Raw genomic sequence first — 12,731 nt, 5'->3', positions numbered from 1 at the left:
GCACACACCAACATTCCTTTCCCAATTGGCTGCTTGAAACCAGAGACCTGTACATAATGACGAGATGCTCATGTCTCCGGGAGTTGTTGTCCCAAAGGCAGGAAGGCAGGTGACACGCTTAGTTCTACATATTAAGCCCACGGAAACGCATTGGGCTTATTCTGGACAGATTCTGGTGAGAGTGAGCCCTCTCGCTTTGCCTGTTCCTCTCTGCTGAAACATGCCATACTCTTTTTGTCCAGACAGCATCAGATACATGGTCTACACATACTGAGACAGAGGGGTGCTGTTTCACTTGCTTGGATGCTTTCTCTGAGATTGATGTGTCTTTCTGTCGGCCCGCTTCTTGGTCAAATAAATGATCAACATTTCAATATTTTATTTGGATGGGGAAGGACGTATGGTAGGACGGGCCAGGCCCATAACGTCGGCCCTCTGTATTGGCCATTGAAGGCTTTGAAGCCACCGGTCGGAGCAGTTCTCCATAGAAATGAATGGAATTCTACATGATTTCAATGAAATTACATTAAATCAATGAAATTGTTGCTGTAGTGGGGACAGCAACATTAGTCATCTAAAAAAAATGTACTTTAAGGAAAATGTTTTCATATATATTTTAATTCCATAATATATATTTTTCATTACATAAATGTATGTTTAGCTCACATAATATAATCAAAAAGTATGCATTAAGGTGTCTGTAATAATATAAATATGGCAAACATGAACATAAATGCATTTCCATAGCTTTCAAAATCTTTTTTAAACTGGTGGGGGAGTGCCAAGATGGAGGCACGGTGGCTTCAACACAGCGCCCCATCAATATTCTGCTGTTTATATAAGTCATTGCTTGTGGGCTGCTGTGTCTAAACTCCTGTGATCTCACACTGTTACAGAAGAGGGTATGACTTTTATTAATGTTATAAAGATAACCACATATACAGAATGCAGTGGATACACACACACAACATATATGTATCCTGTGAAATGTCCATTTAGCTGAATTGCAAATATACGCCTGTGTTAATCCGCTTTAGTGGTTGACATCTCCCTCTCTCTCTAGTACTGTGCTGTGTTGTGAGGGTTTTTGGGCTGAGGTTTTAAATCAGCAGTTTAATTAAAATGGCAGGACACATGGGGGTCAGAGAGAGGATGTGGCAGAGCAGTATATAGCATCATAGCAGGGTAAATCCATTTGAATTTTATCACTTTTTGACAGTATCTTTTTGATTTATACAAAACTTGGTCAGAATGTGACGTTTTTGACCTGAATGACAAAATACGCACAAAATTTACCTACAGTGCCTTCGGAAAGCATTCAGACCCCTTGACATTCCACATTTTGTTACGTAACAGCCCTATTCAAAAATGTATTCAATTGTTTCCCCCGCCCTAATCAATCTACACCCAATACCCCATAATAACAAAGCAAAAACTGTTTTTTTTCTTCAAATTTTCCACATTTATTACAAATAAACACCTGAAATATCACATTTACATAAGTATTCAGACCCTTTAACTCAGTACTTTGTTGAAGCACCTTTGGCAGCTATTACAGCCTCGAGTCTTCTTGGGTATGACGCCACAAGCTTGGCACACCTGCATTTGGGGAGTTTCTCCCATTATTCTCTGCAGATCCTATCAAGCTCTGTCAGGTTGGATAGGGAGTGTCGCTGCACAGCTATTTTAAGGTCTGTTCAGAGATGTTAGATTGGGTTCAAGTCTGGGCTCTGGCTGGACCACTCAAGGACATTCAGAGACTTGTCCCGAAGCCACTCCTGTGTTGTCTTGGCTGTGTGCTTAGGGCCATTGTCCCGTTGGAAGGTGAACCTTCGCCCCAGTGTGAAGTCCTGAGTGCTCTGGAGCAGGTTATCATCAAGGATCTCGCTATACTTTGCTCTGTTCATCTTTCCCTCGATCCCGACTAGTCTCCCAGTCCCTGCCTCTAAAAAACATCCCCCACAGCATGATGCTGCCACCACCATGCTTCACTGTAGGGATGGTGCCAGGTTTCCTCCAGACGTGACACTTGACATTCATGCCAAAGAGTTCAATCTTGGTTTCATCTGACCAGAGAATCTTGTTTCTCATGGTCTGAGAGTCATTTAGGTTCATTTTTGCAAACTCCAAGCGGCTGTCATGTGCCTTTTACTGAGGAGTGGCTTCCGTCTGGCTCACTACCATAAAGGCCTGATTGGTGGAGTGCTGCAGAGATGGTTGTCCTTCTGGAAGGTTCTCCCGACAAACGAACTCTGTCAAAGTGACCATCGGGTTCTTGGTCACTTGCCTGATCAAGTCCCTTCTCTCCCGATTGCTCAGTTTGACTGAGCGGTCAGCTCTAGGAAGAGTCTTGGTGGTTCCAAACTTCTTTAATTTAAGAATGACGGAGGCCACTGTGTTCTGAGGGATCTTTAATTCTGCAGAAATGTTTTGATACCCTTCCCCAGATCTGTGCCTCGACACAATCCTCTCTTGGAGCTCTACAGACAATTCCTTCAACCTCATGGCTTGGTTTTTGCTCTGACATGCACTGTCAACTGTAAGACATTATATAGACAGGTGTGTGCCTTTCCAAATCAAGTCCAATCAATTTAATTTACCACAGGTGTACTCCAATCAAGTTGTAGACACATCTCAAGGATGATCAATGGACACAGGATGCACCTGAGCTCAATTTCTAGTCTCATAGCAAAAGGTCTGAAAACTTATGTAAATAAGTGTCACACCCTGACCGTAGAGATCCTTATTATTCTCTATGTTTGGTTAGAAAATATTTATTTAATGTATAAGTGAATAGGTTGGTTTACTTTTAAGTTTAAGTTTTGACCAATAAGGTGTTTATTTTTTATGTTTAATACATTGGCCAATTTTTTTTTAAACCTGTGTAATATTCTTGTTAGAACCAAGTATTGAGTTTATTCTTGTAGTGAGTTTATTTGTTATGATTCATTTGGTATTAGATTTAAAAGGTGATTCAATTGCTCCCGAACTGTAATGTTGTTAATAATGCATTTCTTTTGAAGAAATATTTATTTAACGTATAAGTGAATAGGTTGGTTTACTTTTAAATTTAAGTTTTGACCAATAAGGTCGCTTGTTAAGCTGTGGCCAATGGGAGTTGACCTGGTTAACGGGAGGCCTGGGAAAGAAATTGAGGGAGAGAGACGTTGAGAAAAGGATGGACTTTACATTATGACATTTTTTACATTTTTAGTCATTTAGCAGACGCTCTTATCCAGAGCGACTTACATTGCATACATTTCATTTAAAAAAATTCCTTCCGTACTGGTCCCCCGTGGGAATCGAACCCACAACCCTGGCGTTGCATGACCGTTGGTGAAGAAGAATTATAACAGAAGACCATACAAATAGAACAAAACCCATACCTACCGAGTTTTCAAAGGAAATACCAATTTTATTTTATAAGAGAGTTGTTATAATTTCGTTAAGAAAGACTTAGTAAAGACTAAAGCTACCATCTCATCTTGGAGGTATTTGCCAGCCTTGAGGTTAGCCTAGCATCGTGTGACACCGAGAGAGAATTGCTTGGGGAAGATTAACGAGTTCATGTTCCCATGGGATATTGGTTACTGCTAAAGAGTACTGTCTGCATTGATAGCTGTGCTTGCTGTGGATCTTGTGAGGAAACCTGCAAGGAACTGCCATACTTCACTGAAGGAATATCTACAAGTAGTGAGTAACCACAACGGTGGGGTGCTTCGGGACTTTATGTGTCATAATTTTTTTTTGCTCCAACGCGCACCAACGGGTTAAGTAAGCTCAAAATAATTTGGTCATGGGTTGTGCACGACTCATTGGGGATTATTATTTTTATTTATTTTGATTTGGTGCTTTGAAAATGTAATAATACACATCTTGAACCTTATGTATGTTGCCTTGGTGGAGTCATTTACTGTTTCAATTTAATTGAATGCATGGGAAAGCATATCCTTATACAATAACAAAAATCTATAATCATTCCACCTGAAGTTAATACCCTATTTGTCATCACCCTAGATAGTTTACAATAGGAATTCTTATTGGAGATGTCCTTCTCACCTAATATCCCATGCTGTTGGGATACTCTACATAAGTTAATGTCGTGAGAGTCAAATTCGAGCCTGGTGAGAGGGTTACACCTGTTTTCGCCTTGTCTTTATGTGTATTGTGTGTAAATTGATGAGGAAAATGTTTTATTTAATCAATTTTTGAATAAGGCTGTAACATAACAAAATGTGTAAAAAGTCAATGGGTCTGAATACTTTCCAAATGCACTGTACCCCACCGTACCATGAGGCAGCCATGACTTCATCACTGGAAAAGATAAACGGTTGAGTATGATATAATTTAAAAGCATACAGTGTTGTCAAACTATTTTAATAGTTTTTGAAAAAATTATTCTGTCATTTTTAAACCTTAACGTAAATGATCGAAAAACGAATGAACCCAGATGTTTTTCATATTCACATACGTTGTAGCTTAGACTCTACTTCACATCATCTGAGATTTTTGTGTTGTGCAAGCCATCGGTTGAGGCACAACATGATCTTGAATACAGGGTGGGTGCCATTTAAAATATAGAAATATATTTCCTAGAATGGACCTATCCCTTCAGATCACTAGCTGGTACACCATTGAAATTGAATTGAAATGTTAACTTCTAATTACTACCATAAAATCTACCACCGGTCCACCCACAGTTGAATGTTAGTTTAAATGGTCATGTATATTCTAGTATTTATATTTCTATGATTTCAATAGGTTTACTATAGAGGATTGACAGTGTAATTTAAAACAACAAATATTCCCATTCAAATCAACATTCTCTGATGTGTGGACCACCACCCACCTTTTAAAAATTATTTTTAACATGTTATTACAATTTATTCCATGTAATTAAGAGCATGTTGTCTCAACCTTAGATTATGTAAATCAGGGTCTAAATACAATTATGTAAATATATATTTAAAAAAAGGGTGTTTATGCATTTTTAGGTAATTGACGTTAAAGGTGAAATATGCAGAAATCTCTCTGCCATTTCCTGGTTGGCAAAATTCAATTTCAGTTTATGTGACAAAACAACCAATGTGTAGAGCATCATTGTACCATCTAAACCGGTGTGAAATATCTTTTCAATAACCAGAAATAATGGATTTTCAACTGTTTGAAGCTGGTATACAAAACTGAAAGTAACTGGAAGCAAAGAAAAAGCTTACATAGAACAGATCTACCACTTCTTAGACTTGCTTTCAATGAGAATGACAGATGGTCACCCAAAAATTCACATATTGCAGCTTTAAAGCATAAAAAAGTAATACATAAAAAAAAGTTTTCCCCAAATTATCAAATAGTTTCACTACCCTGTTTGTAAGCTTTTAAATTACATCAATCTCAACCGTTTATCTTTTCCAGTGATGAAGACATTGATAACTCATGGTATGGAGGGGTATGGAAAAGGCACCATTTTCTGTTGAATGTTTTAGAATTCAGGTTCAGAAAGTCACTTCCTGAACACTCCCACAAAGGGCACATGTATGTATAGAGGTTTCATTCAAATCAAAAAGGGTGCTGTCAAAAAGTTATTGAATTCATGGATTTACCCAGCAACCAATTTTCACACCCACGTACGCACATATGCGTGTTGTCTCATCTGTGATAAGTCAGCCATGTTTTTTGACTTTTAAAAGCATCAGACAGTTTATTTAATTGAATCAAGATACTACAGTATTTTCACCTTTAAAGGCTTCCATATAAACAGGCCATGCAAATGAAAAACCAACTAGACAGTTTCTCAACGCAAACACTGTTTCTTAAACTGTTAACGCTAGGGATCATCTGCATTCCACGTCCCGCTGCAGACAGTCATACATTTTCAATGAGCACATAACAGACTAACTTCTACCTTCTAAAATATATTTAGATGGTAATTGCTGTTCAATGTTTCATCGCTCATGCATTCTTAAAAGACACTGTGGTGTGTGTGTGTGTAGTGGTTGATTTGAATGCCGCAAGAGTAGACCAAACACTTGGGGATTTCAGTCACACACACACGTGTCACGTGGAGCCACTCTGAAAAGGTCAGACTGATGTTGTGTGTCTGTTCAAGTGGTTGTGGGGCTCGCACCGACACACACACACACACACACACACACACACACACACACACACACACACACACACACACACACACACACACACACACACACACACACACACACACACACACACACACACACACACACACACACACACACACACACACACACACGCGGTTGGCTTTGGATGCCCTCACCAGCTATGTACTTAATGCTGATTGTTAAGGTTCTGACTCGTTACAGGCTGTCAGGCAAGAACAGTAGGGATGCTTCTAAGTTCAGGACTTTCTTGATCTACATCCTCACCACACACACTTAATCAAAAAAGGAAATAGCATATGCATAATAGTAACATTGGTAATGCAGCAGTACAACAGGAACTGTACATAGGCTAGATAGCATAGCATTGCAGGAACATCGACCTATTCACACATTACTACAAACAACATGTAAACACTTCAGCAGAGAGAGAGAGGCTAATTACTGACCCTCTTTCTCCAGGCAGGTAGAGATCTTATCTGACAGGCCATAAATCAAGTGCGCATACGCACCAGGACATCTAGAATATTCTACTCATTTCAGCTGGCATATAACACACACTCTTTCAGCATGAGTAAGATGCACCTCATACTCATAATACTAAATACAACCATGCAATATCACATTAAATGGCAAGACGATATGTATTAGTTAAACAGGTACACAATGCTACAGCTGGCGACAGAACAAATACGTTACAGATGTAACAAGATATCCAACACCAGCAAGGTTTCAGTAGCATGCATTAATCATCATATTACAATCCCCAACAATGTAAAGCCCCATCTTACATTGCGGATGCATGCACAAACACTTCCAGGGTAAACATGGAAAACTTGGTCACAAGCCAACTTTTTCTTCTTCTATGGTATTTTGGCGGTCCACAAACATACATTAAAGGTGCATGCTGACACCCACTGTACGGGGTAGTATACAGCATGAGATTTAAAAAATGGATACACCCATATTGTTCGCAAATAATTAACAAAAGACAAAGAAATAAAAACAGAAATCTATGTAACTCCTTTAGTTAGATTCAAATGTCAACTCTGAACCCTACAGGCTCTGTGGCCTGAGAAGGAAGAGCAACTTCGGACAGTATTCCTTGCAATGTTTCGGCCAGGAGACCCAAGTAACCTTTCAGCCGCAGATACAATTATGGACAGTTTCTTGGACTTCTTTGTTTGTTTGGGGAGTACAATTAATCACATGCGCAATAAATGCCACAAAATCCACCTTCTTCATGATCAGCATGTCAGTGTCCATCAACTGTTGAATGACCCTCTGAATTTCCACAGTCTAGGGTGCATCCACTGCCATATCTTCAGCTCCACTCAATCCTGCAACTATTTTGCGTGCCTCTATGTAGGAGACCTGCTGTACAGCCATGACCTTTGCCACTTCAAACTCTACCCTACTTGATACACGGCCATACTTTTTGCAATTACGGCAAAAGAACTGCTTGGATACGAAAGCTCTCATGGCACATCTATCATACAGTACCTTCAGAAAGTATTCCCACCCCTTGACCTTTTCCTAATTTTGTTGTGTTACAGCCTGAATTTAAAATGGGTTCAATTGAGATGTTGTGTGACTGATCTACACACAATACCCCATGACGTCAAAGTGGAATTATATTTTCAGAAATCTTTACAAATTAAGTGAATAAGTATTCAACCCTTTTGTTATGGCAAGCCTAAATAAGTTCAGGAGTCAACAAGTCACATAATAAGTTGCATGGACTCCCTCTGTGTTCAATTATAGTGTTTAACCTGATTTTTAAATGACTACCCCATCTCTGTACCCCCACACATTTAATGTATCTGTACAGAAAGGTCCCCTCGGTTGAGCAGTGAATTTCAAGCACAGATTCAACCACAAAGACCAGGGAGGTTTTCCAATGGTTCCCAAAGAAGGGCACCTATTGGTAGATGGGTAAAAAAGAAAGCAGACATTAAATATCTCTCTGAACATGGTGCAGTTATTAATTACACTTTGGATGGTGTGTAAATACACCCAGTCACTACAAAGATACAGGCGCCTTTCCTAGCTAACATAAGTTGCCGGAGAGGAAGGCAACCGCTCAGGGATTTCACCATGATGCCAATGGTGATTTTAAAAGAGTTACAGAGTTTAATAGCTGTGATAGGAGATAACTGAGAATGGATCAACAACATTGTGGTTACTCCACAATACTAATATTAATGACAGAGTGAAAAGAAGGAAGCTTGTACTGACTTTTTTTTCTCAAACAAATGCATCCTGTTTGCAACAAGGCACTGAAGTTATACTACAAAAAATGTGGCAAAGAAATGAAATTTTTGTCCTGAATACAAAGTGTTATGTTCGGGGCAAATCCAACACAACACATCACTGAGTACAGTATTCTTCATATTTTCAAGCATGGTAGTGGCTGCATCACATTATGTGTATGCTTGTCATCGGCAAGGACTAGGGAGTGTAGGATGAAAAAAAACAGAATAGAGCTAAGCACAGGCAAAATCCTAAAGGAAAACTGCTTTCTGAATGGCAAATATACACAATCCATGTCTCAATTGTCTCAAGGCGTAAACATCCTTCTTTAACCTGTCTCCTCCCCTTTACACTTCCGGCGCTGACAAAGATGGCCGCCTCGCTTCGCGTTCCTAGGAAACTGCAGTATTTTGCTTTTTTATGTGTTATTTCTTACATTGTTACCTCAGGTAATCTTAGGTTTTACTACAGACAGTCGGGAGGAACTATTGGATATAAGAGCAACGTCAACTCACCAACATTACGACCAGGAATACGACTTTCCCGAAGCGGATCCTCTGTTTGGCCTACCACCCAGGACAATGGATCGGATCCCAGCCGGCGAGCCAAAACAACGGCGCCGCAGAAGGGGCAGACGGAGCGGTCTTCTGGTCAGGCTCCGTAGACGGGCACATCGCGCAGCGCTCCCGAGCATACTACTTGCCAATATCCAGTCTCTTGACAACAAGGTAGTCACGAAATCCGAGCAAGGGTAGCATTCCAGAGAGACATCCGAGACTGTAACGTTCTTTGTTTCACGGTAACATGGCTCACTTGAGACACGCTATCTGAGTCGGTACAGCCACCTGGTTTCTTCACGCATCGCGCCGACAGAAACAAGCATCTCTCTGGTAAGAAGAAGGGTGGGGGTGAATGCCTTATGATTAACGAGACGTGGTGTGATCATAACAACATACAGGAACTCAAGTCATTTTGTTCACCTGACTTAGAATTCCTCACTATCAAATGCCGACCGCATTATCTACCAAGAGAATTCTCTTTGATTATAATCACAGCCGTGTATATCCCCCCCCCAAGCAGACACATCGACGGCCCTGAAAGAACTTCATTGGACTCTATGTAAACTGGAAACCACATATCCCGAGGCTGCATTTATTGTAGCCGGGGATTTTAACAAGGCTAATCAGAAAACAAGGCTCCCCAAATTCTTTCAGCATATCGGTTGTGCTACCAGGGCAGGTAAAACCCTTGATCATTGTTATTCTAACTTCCGCGACGCATATAAGGCCCTCCCCCGCCCTCCCTTTGGAAAAGCTGACCACGACTCCATTTTGTGCGAGTTCATTAATAAGTGCATTGGTGATGTTGTACCAACAGCGTCTATTAAAACATTGGCACAAAACTGAACGAGCGAACCACTGCTTTTAATCAGGGCAAAGTGACTGGAAACATGACCGAATATAAACAGTGTAGCTATTCCCTCCGCAAGGCAATGAAACAAGCTAAGCGTCAGTACAGAGACAAAGTGGAGTCGCAATTCAATGGCTCAGACACGAGAGGTATGTGGCAGGGTCTACAGTCAATCACGGACTACAAAAGAAAAGTCAGCCCAGTCGCGGATCACGATGCCTTGCTCCCAGACAGACTGAACAACTTTTTGGCTCGCTTTGAGGACAATACAGTGCCACTAACACGGCCCGCTACCAAAACCTGTGGGCTCTCCTTCACTGCAGCCAACGTGAGTAAAACATTTAAACGTGTTAACCCTCGCAAGGCTGCAGGCCCAGATGGCATCCCCGGGCGCGTCCTCAGAGCATGCGCAGACCAGCTGGCTGGTGTGTTTACAGACATATTCAATCAATCCTTATCCCAGTCTGCTGTCCCCACTTGCTTCAAGAGGGCCACCATTGTTCCTGTTCCCATGAAAGCTAAGGTAACTGAGCTAAATGGCTACTGCCCTGTAGCACTCACTTCTGTCATCATGAAGTGCTTTGAGACACTAGTCAAGGACCATATCACCTCCACCCTACCTGACACCCTAGACCCACTCCAATTTGCTTTCCGACCCAATAGGTCCACAGACGACGCAATCGCCATCACACTGCACACTGCCCTAACCCATATGGACAAGAGGAATACCTATGTAAGAACGCTGTTCATTGACTAAATTTACATTTTTTTTTTTTACATTTTAGTCATTTAGCAGACGCTCTTATCCAGAGCGACTTACAGTAGAGTGCATACATTTTGATTATATTTTTACATACTGGCCCCCCGTGGGAATCGAACCCACAACCCTGGCGTTGCAAGCGCCATGCTCTACCAACTGAGCTACAGTGGGGCTACAGCTCAGTATTTAATACCATAGTACCCTCCAAACTTGTGATTACTAGTCTATGCCTATAGGCAGCAGCCTCTAATGTGCTAGTGGTGGCTGTTTAACAGTCTGATGGCCTTGAGATAGAAGCTGTTTTTCAGTTTCTTGGTCCCAGCGTTGATGCACCTGTACTGACCTCACCTTCTGGATGATAGTTGGGGTGAACAGGCAGTGGCTCGGGTGCTTGATGTCCTTGATGATCTTTTTGGCCTTCGTGTGACATCGGGTGCTGTACGTGTCCTGGAGGGCGGGTAGTTTGCCCCCGGTAATGTGTTGGGCAGACCGCACCACCCTCTGGAGAGCCTTGCGGTATCGGGCGGTCCTGTTGCTGTACCAGGCGGTGATACAGCCCGACAGGATGCTTTCAATAGTGCATCTGTAAAAATTTGTGAGGGTTTTAGTTGACAAGCCACATTTTTTTAGCCTCCTGAGGTTGAAGAGGCTCTGTTGTGCCTTCTTCACCACATTATTTGTGTGGGTTGTCCATTTCAGTTTGTCAGTGATGTGTACGCCAAGGAACTTGAAGCTTTCTACCTTCTCCACTGCAGTCCCGTCGATGTAGATAGGGGGGTGCACCCTCTGCTGTTTCCTGAAGTCCACAATCATCTCCTTTGTTTTGTCGACGTTGAGTGAGAGGTTGTTTTCCAGGTACCATACTCCCAGAGCCCTCACCTCCTCCCTGTAGGCCGTCTCGTCATCGTTGGTAATCAAGCCTACTACTGTTGTGTCTTCTGCAAACTTGATGATTGAGTTGGAGGCGTGCTTGGCCACGCAGTCATGGGTGAACAGGGAATACAGGAGGGGGCTGAGCACGCACCCTTGTGGGGACCCAGTGTTGATTATCAGCTGAGTGTAGGTGATGTTTCCTACCTTCACCACCTGGGGGCGGCCCGTCAGGAAGTCCAGGACCCAGTTGCACAGAGCGGGGTTCAGATCCAGGGCCTCGAGCTTAATGATGAGCTTGGAGGGTACTATGGTGTTCAATGCTGAGCTATGGTCAATAAACAGCATTCTTACATAGGTATTCCTCTTGTCCAGATGGGATAGAGCTGTGTGCAGAGTGATGGAGATTGCATCGTCTGTGAATGTTTTGGGGCGGTAAGCAAATTGAAGTGTGTCTAAGGTGGCAGGTAAGGTAGAGGTGATATGATCCTTGACTAGTCTCTCAAAGCACTTCATGATGACAGAGGTGAGTGCTACAGGGCAATAGTCATTAAGTTCAGTTACCTTTGCCTTCTTGGTTACAGGAACAATGGTGGCCATCTTGAAGCATTTGGGGACAACAGACTGGGATAGGGAGATATTGAATATGCCCGTAAACTCACCAGCCAGCTGGTCTGCGCATGCTCTGAGGATGCGGCTAGTGATGCTGTCTGGACCGTCAGCCTTGCGAGAGATTAACACGTTTAAATGTTTTACTCACATCGGCCACGGAGAAGGAGAGCCCACATTCCTTGGTAGCGGACCACGTCGGAGGCAATGTGTTATCCTCAAAAAGTGCAAAGATTGTTTAGCTTATCCGGAAGCAAGACGTTAGTCTCGGCAATGTGGCTGGTTTTCCTTTTGTAATCCGGGATTGTCTGTAGTCCCTGCCACATTCGTCGCGTGTCTGAGCCGTTGAATTGCGACTCCCCTTTATCTCTATACTGACATTGAGTTTGTTTGATTGCCTTGCAGAGTGAATAACTACACTGTTTATATTCTGCCATACTACCAGTCGCCTTGCCATTGTTAAATGTGGTGGTTTGCGCTTTCAGTTTCGTGCGAATGCTACCATCTATCCACGGTTTCTGGTTGGGGTAGGTTTTAATAGTCACAGTGGGTACTACATTTCCTATATACTTCCTTATGAACTCAGTCACCGTGTATGTGTGTGTGTCTAGATTATTTTTGCACGCTACCCGGAACATATCCCAGTCCACGTGATCAAAACAATCCTGAAGCATGGATTCCGATTGGTCAGACCA

The 12,731-nt window shown here is 42.1% G+C and overlaps 1 non-coding gene across 1 annotated transcript; it reads right to left on the bottom strand.

The window, feature by feature from the left end:
- Positions 1 to 10,655: 10,655 nt before the first annotated feature.
- Positions 10,656 to 10,730, bottom strand: trnaa-ugc (transfer RNA alanine (anticodon UGC)). The gene has a single exon. It is a non-coding gene; the product is annotated as a tRNA-Ala (tRNA).
- Between the last annotated feature and the right edge of the window lie 2,001 nt (positions 10,731 to 12,731).

Source organism: Salmo salar, chromosome 01, assembly GCF_965601325.2.
Source record: "Salmo salar chromosome 01, fSalSal1, whole genome shotgun sequence".
Taxonomy (NCBI): domain Eukaryota; kingdom Metazoa; phylum Chordata; class Actinopteri; order Salmoniformes; family Salmonidae; genus Salmo; species Salmo salar.
The sequence above is the reverse complement of the archived record's forward strand: the minus strand, read 5'-3'. Positions and strand labels throughout refer to the sequence as shown.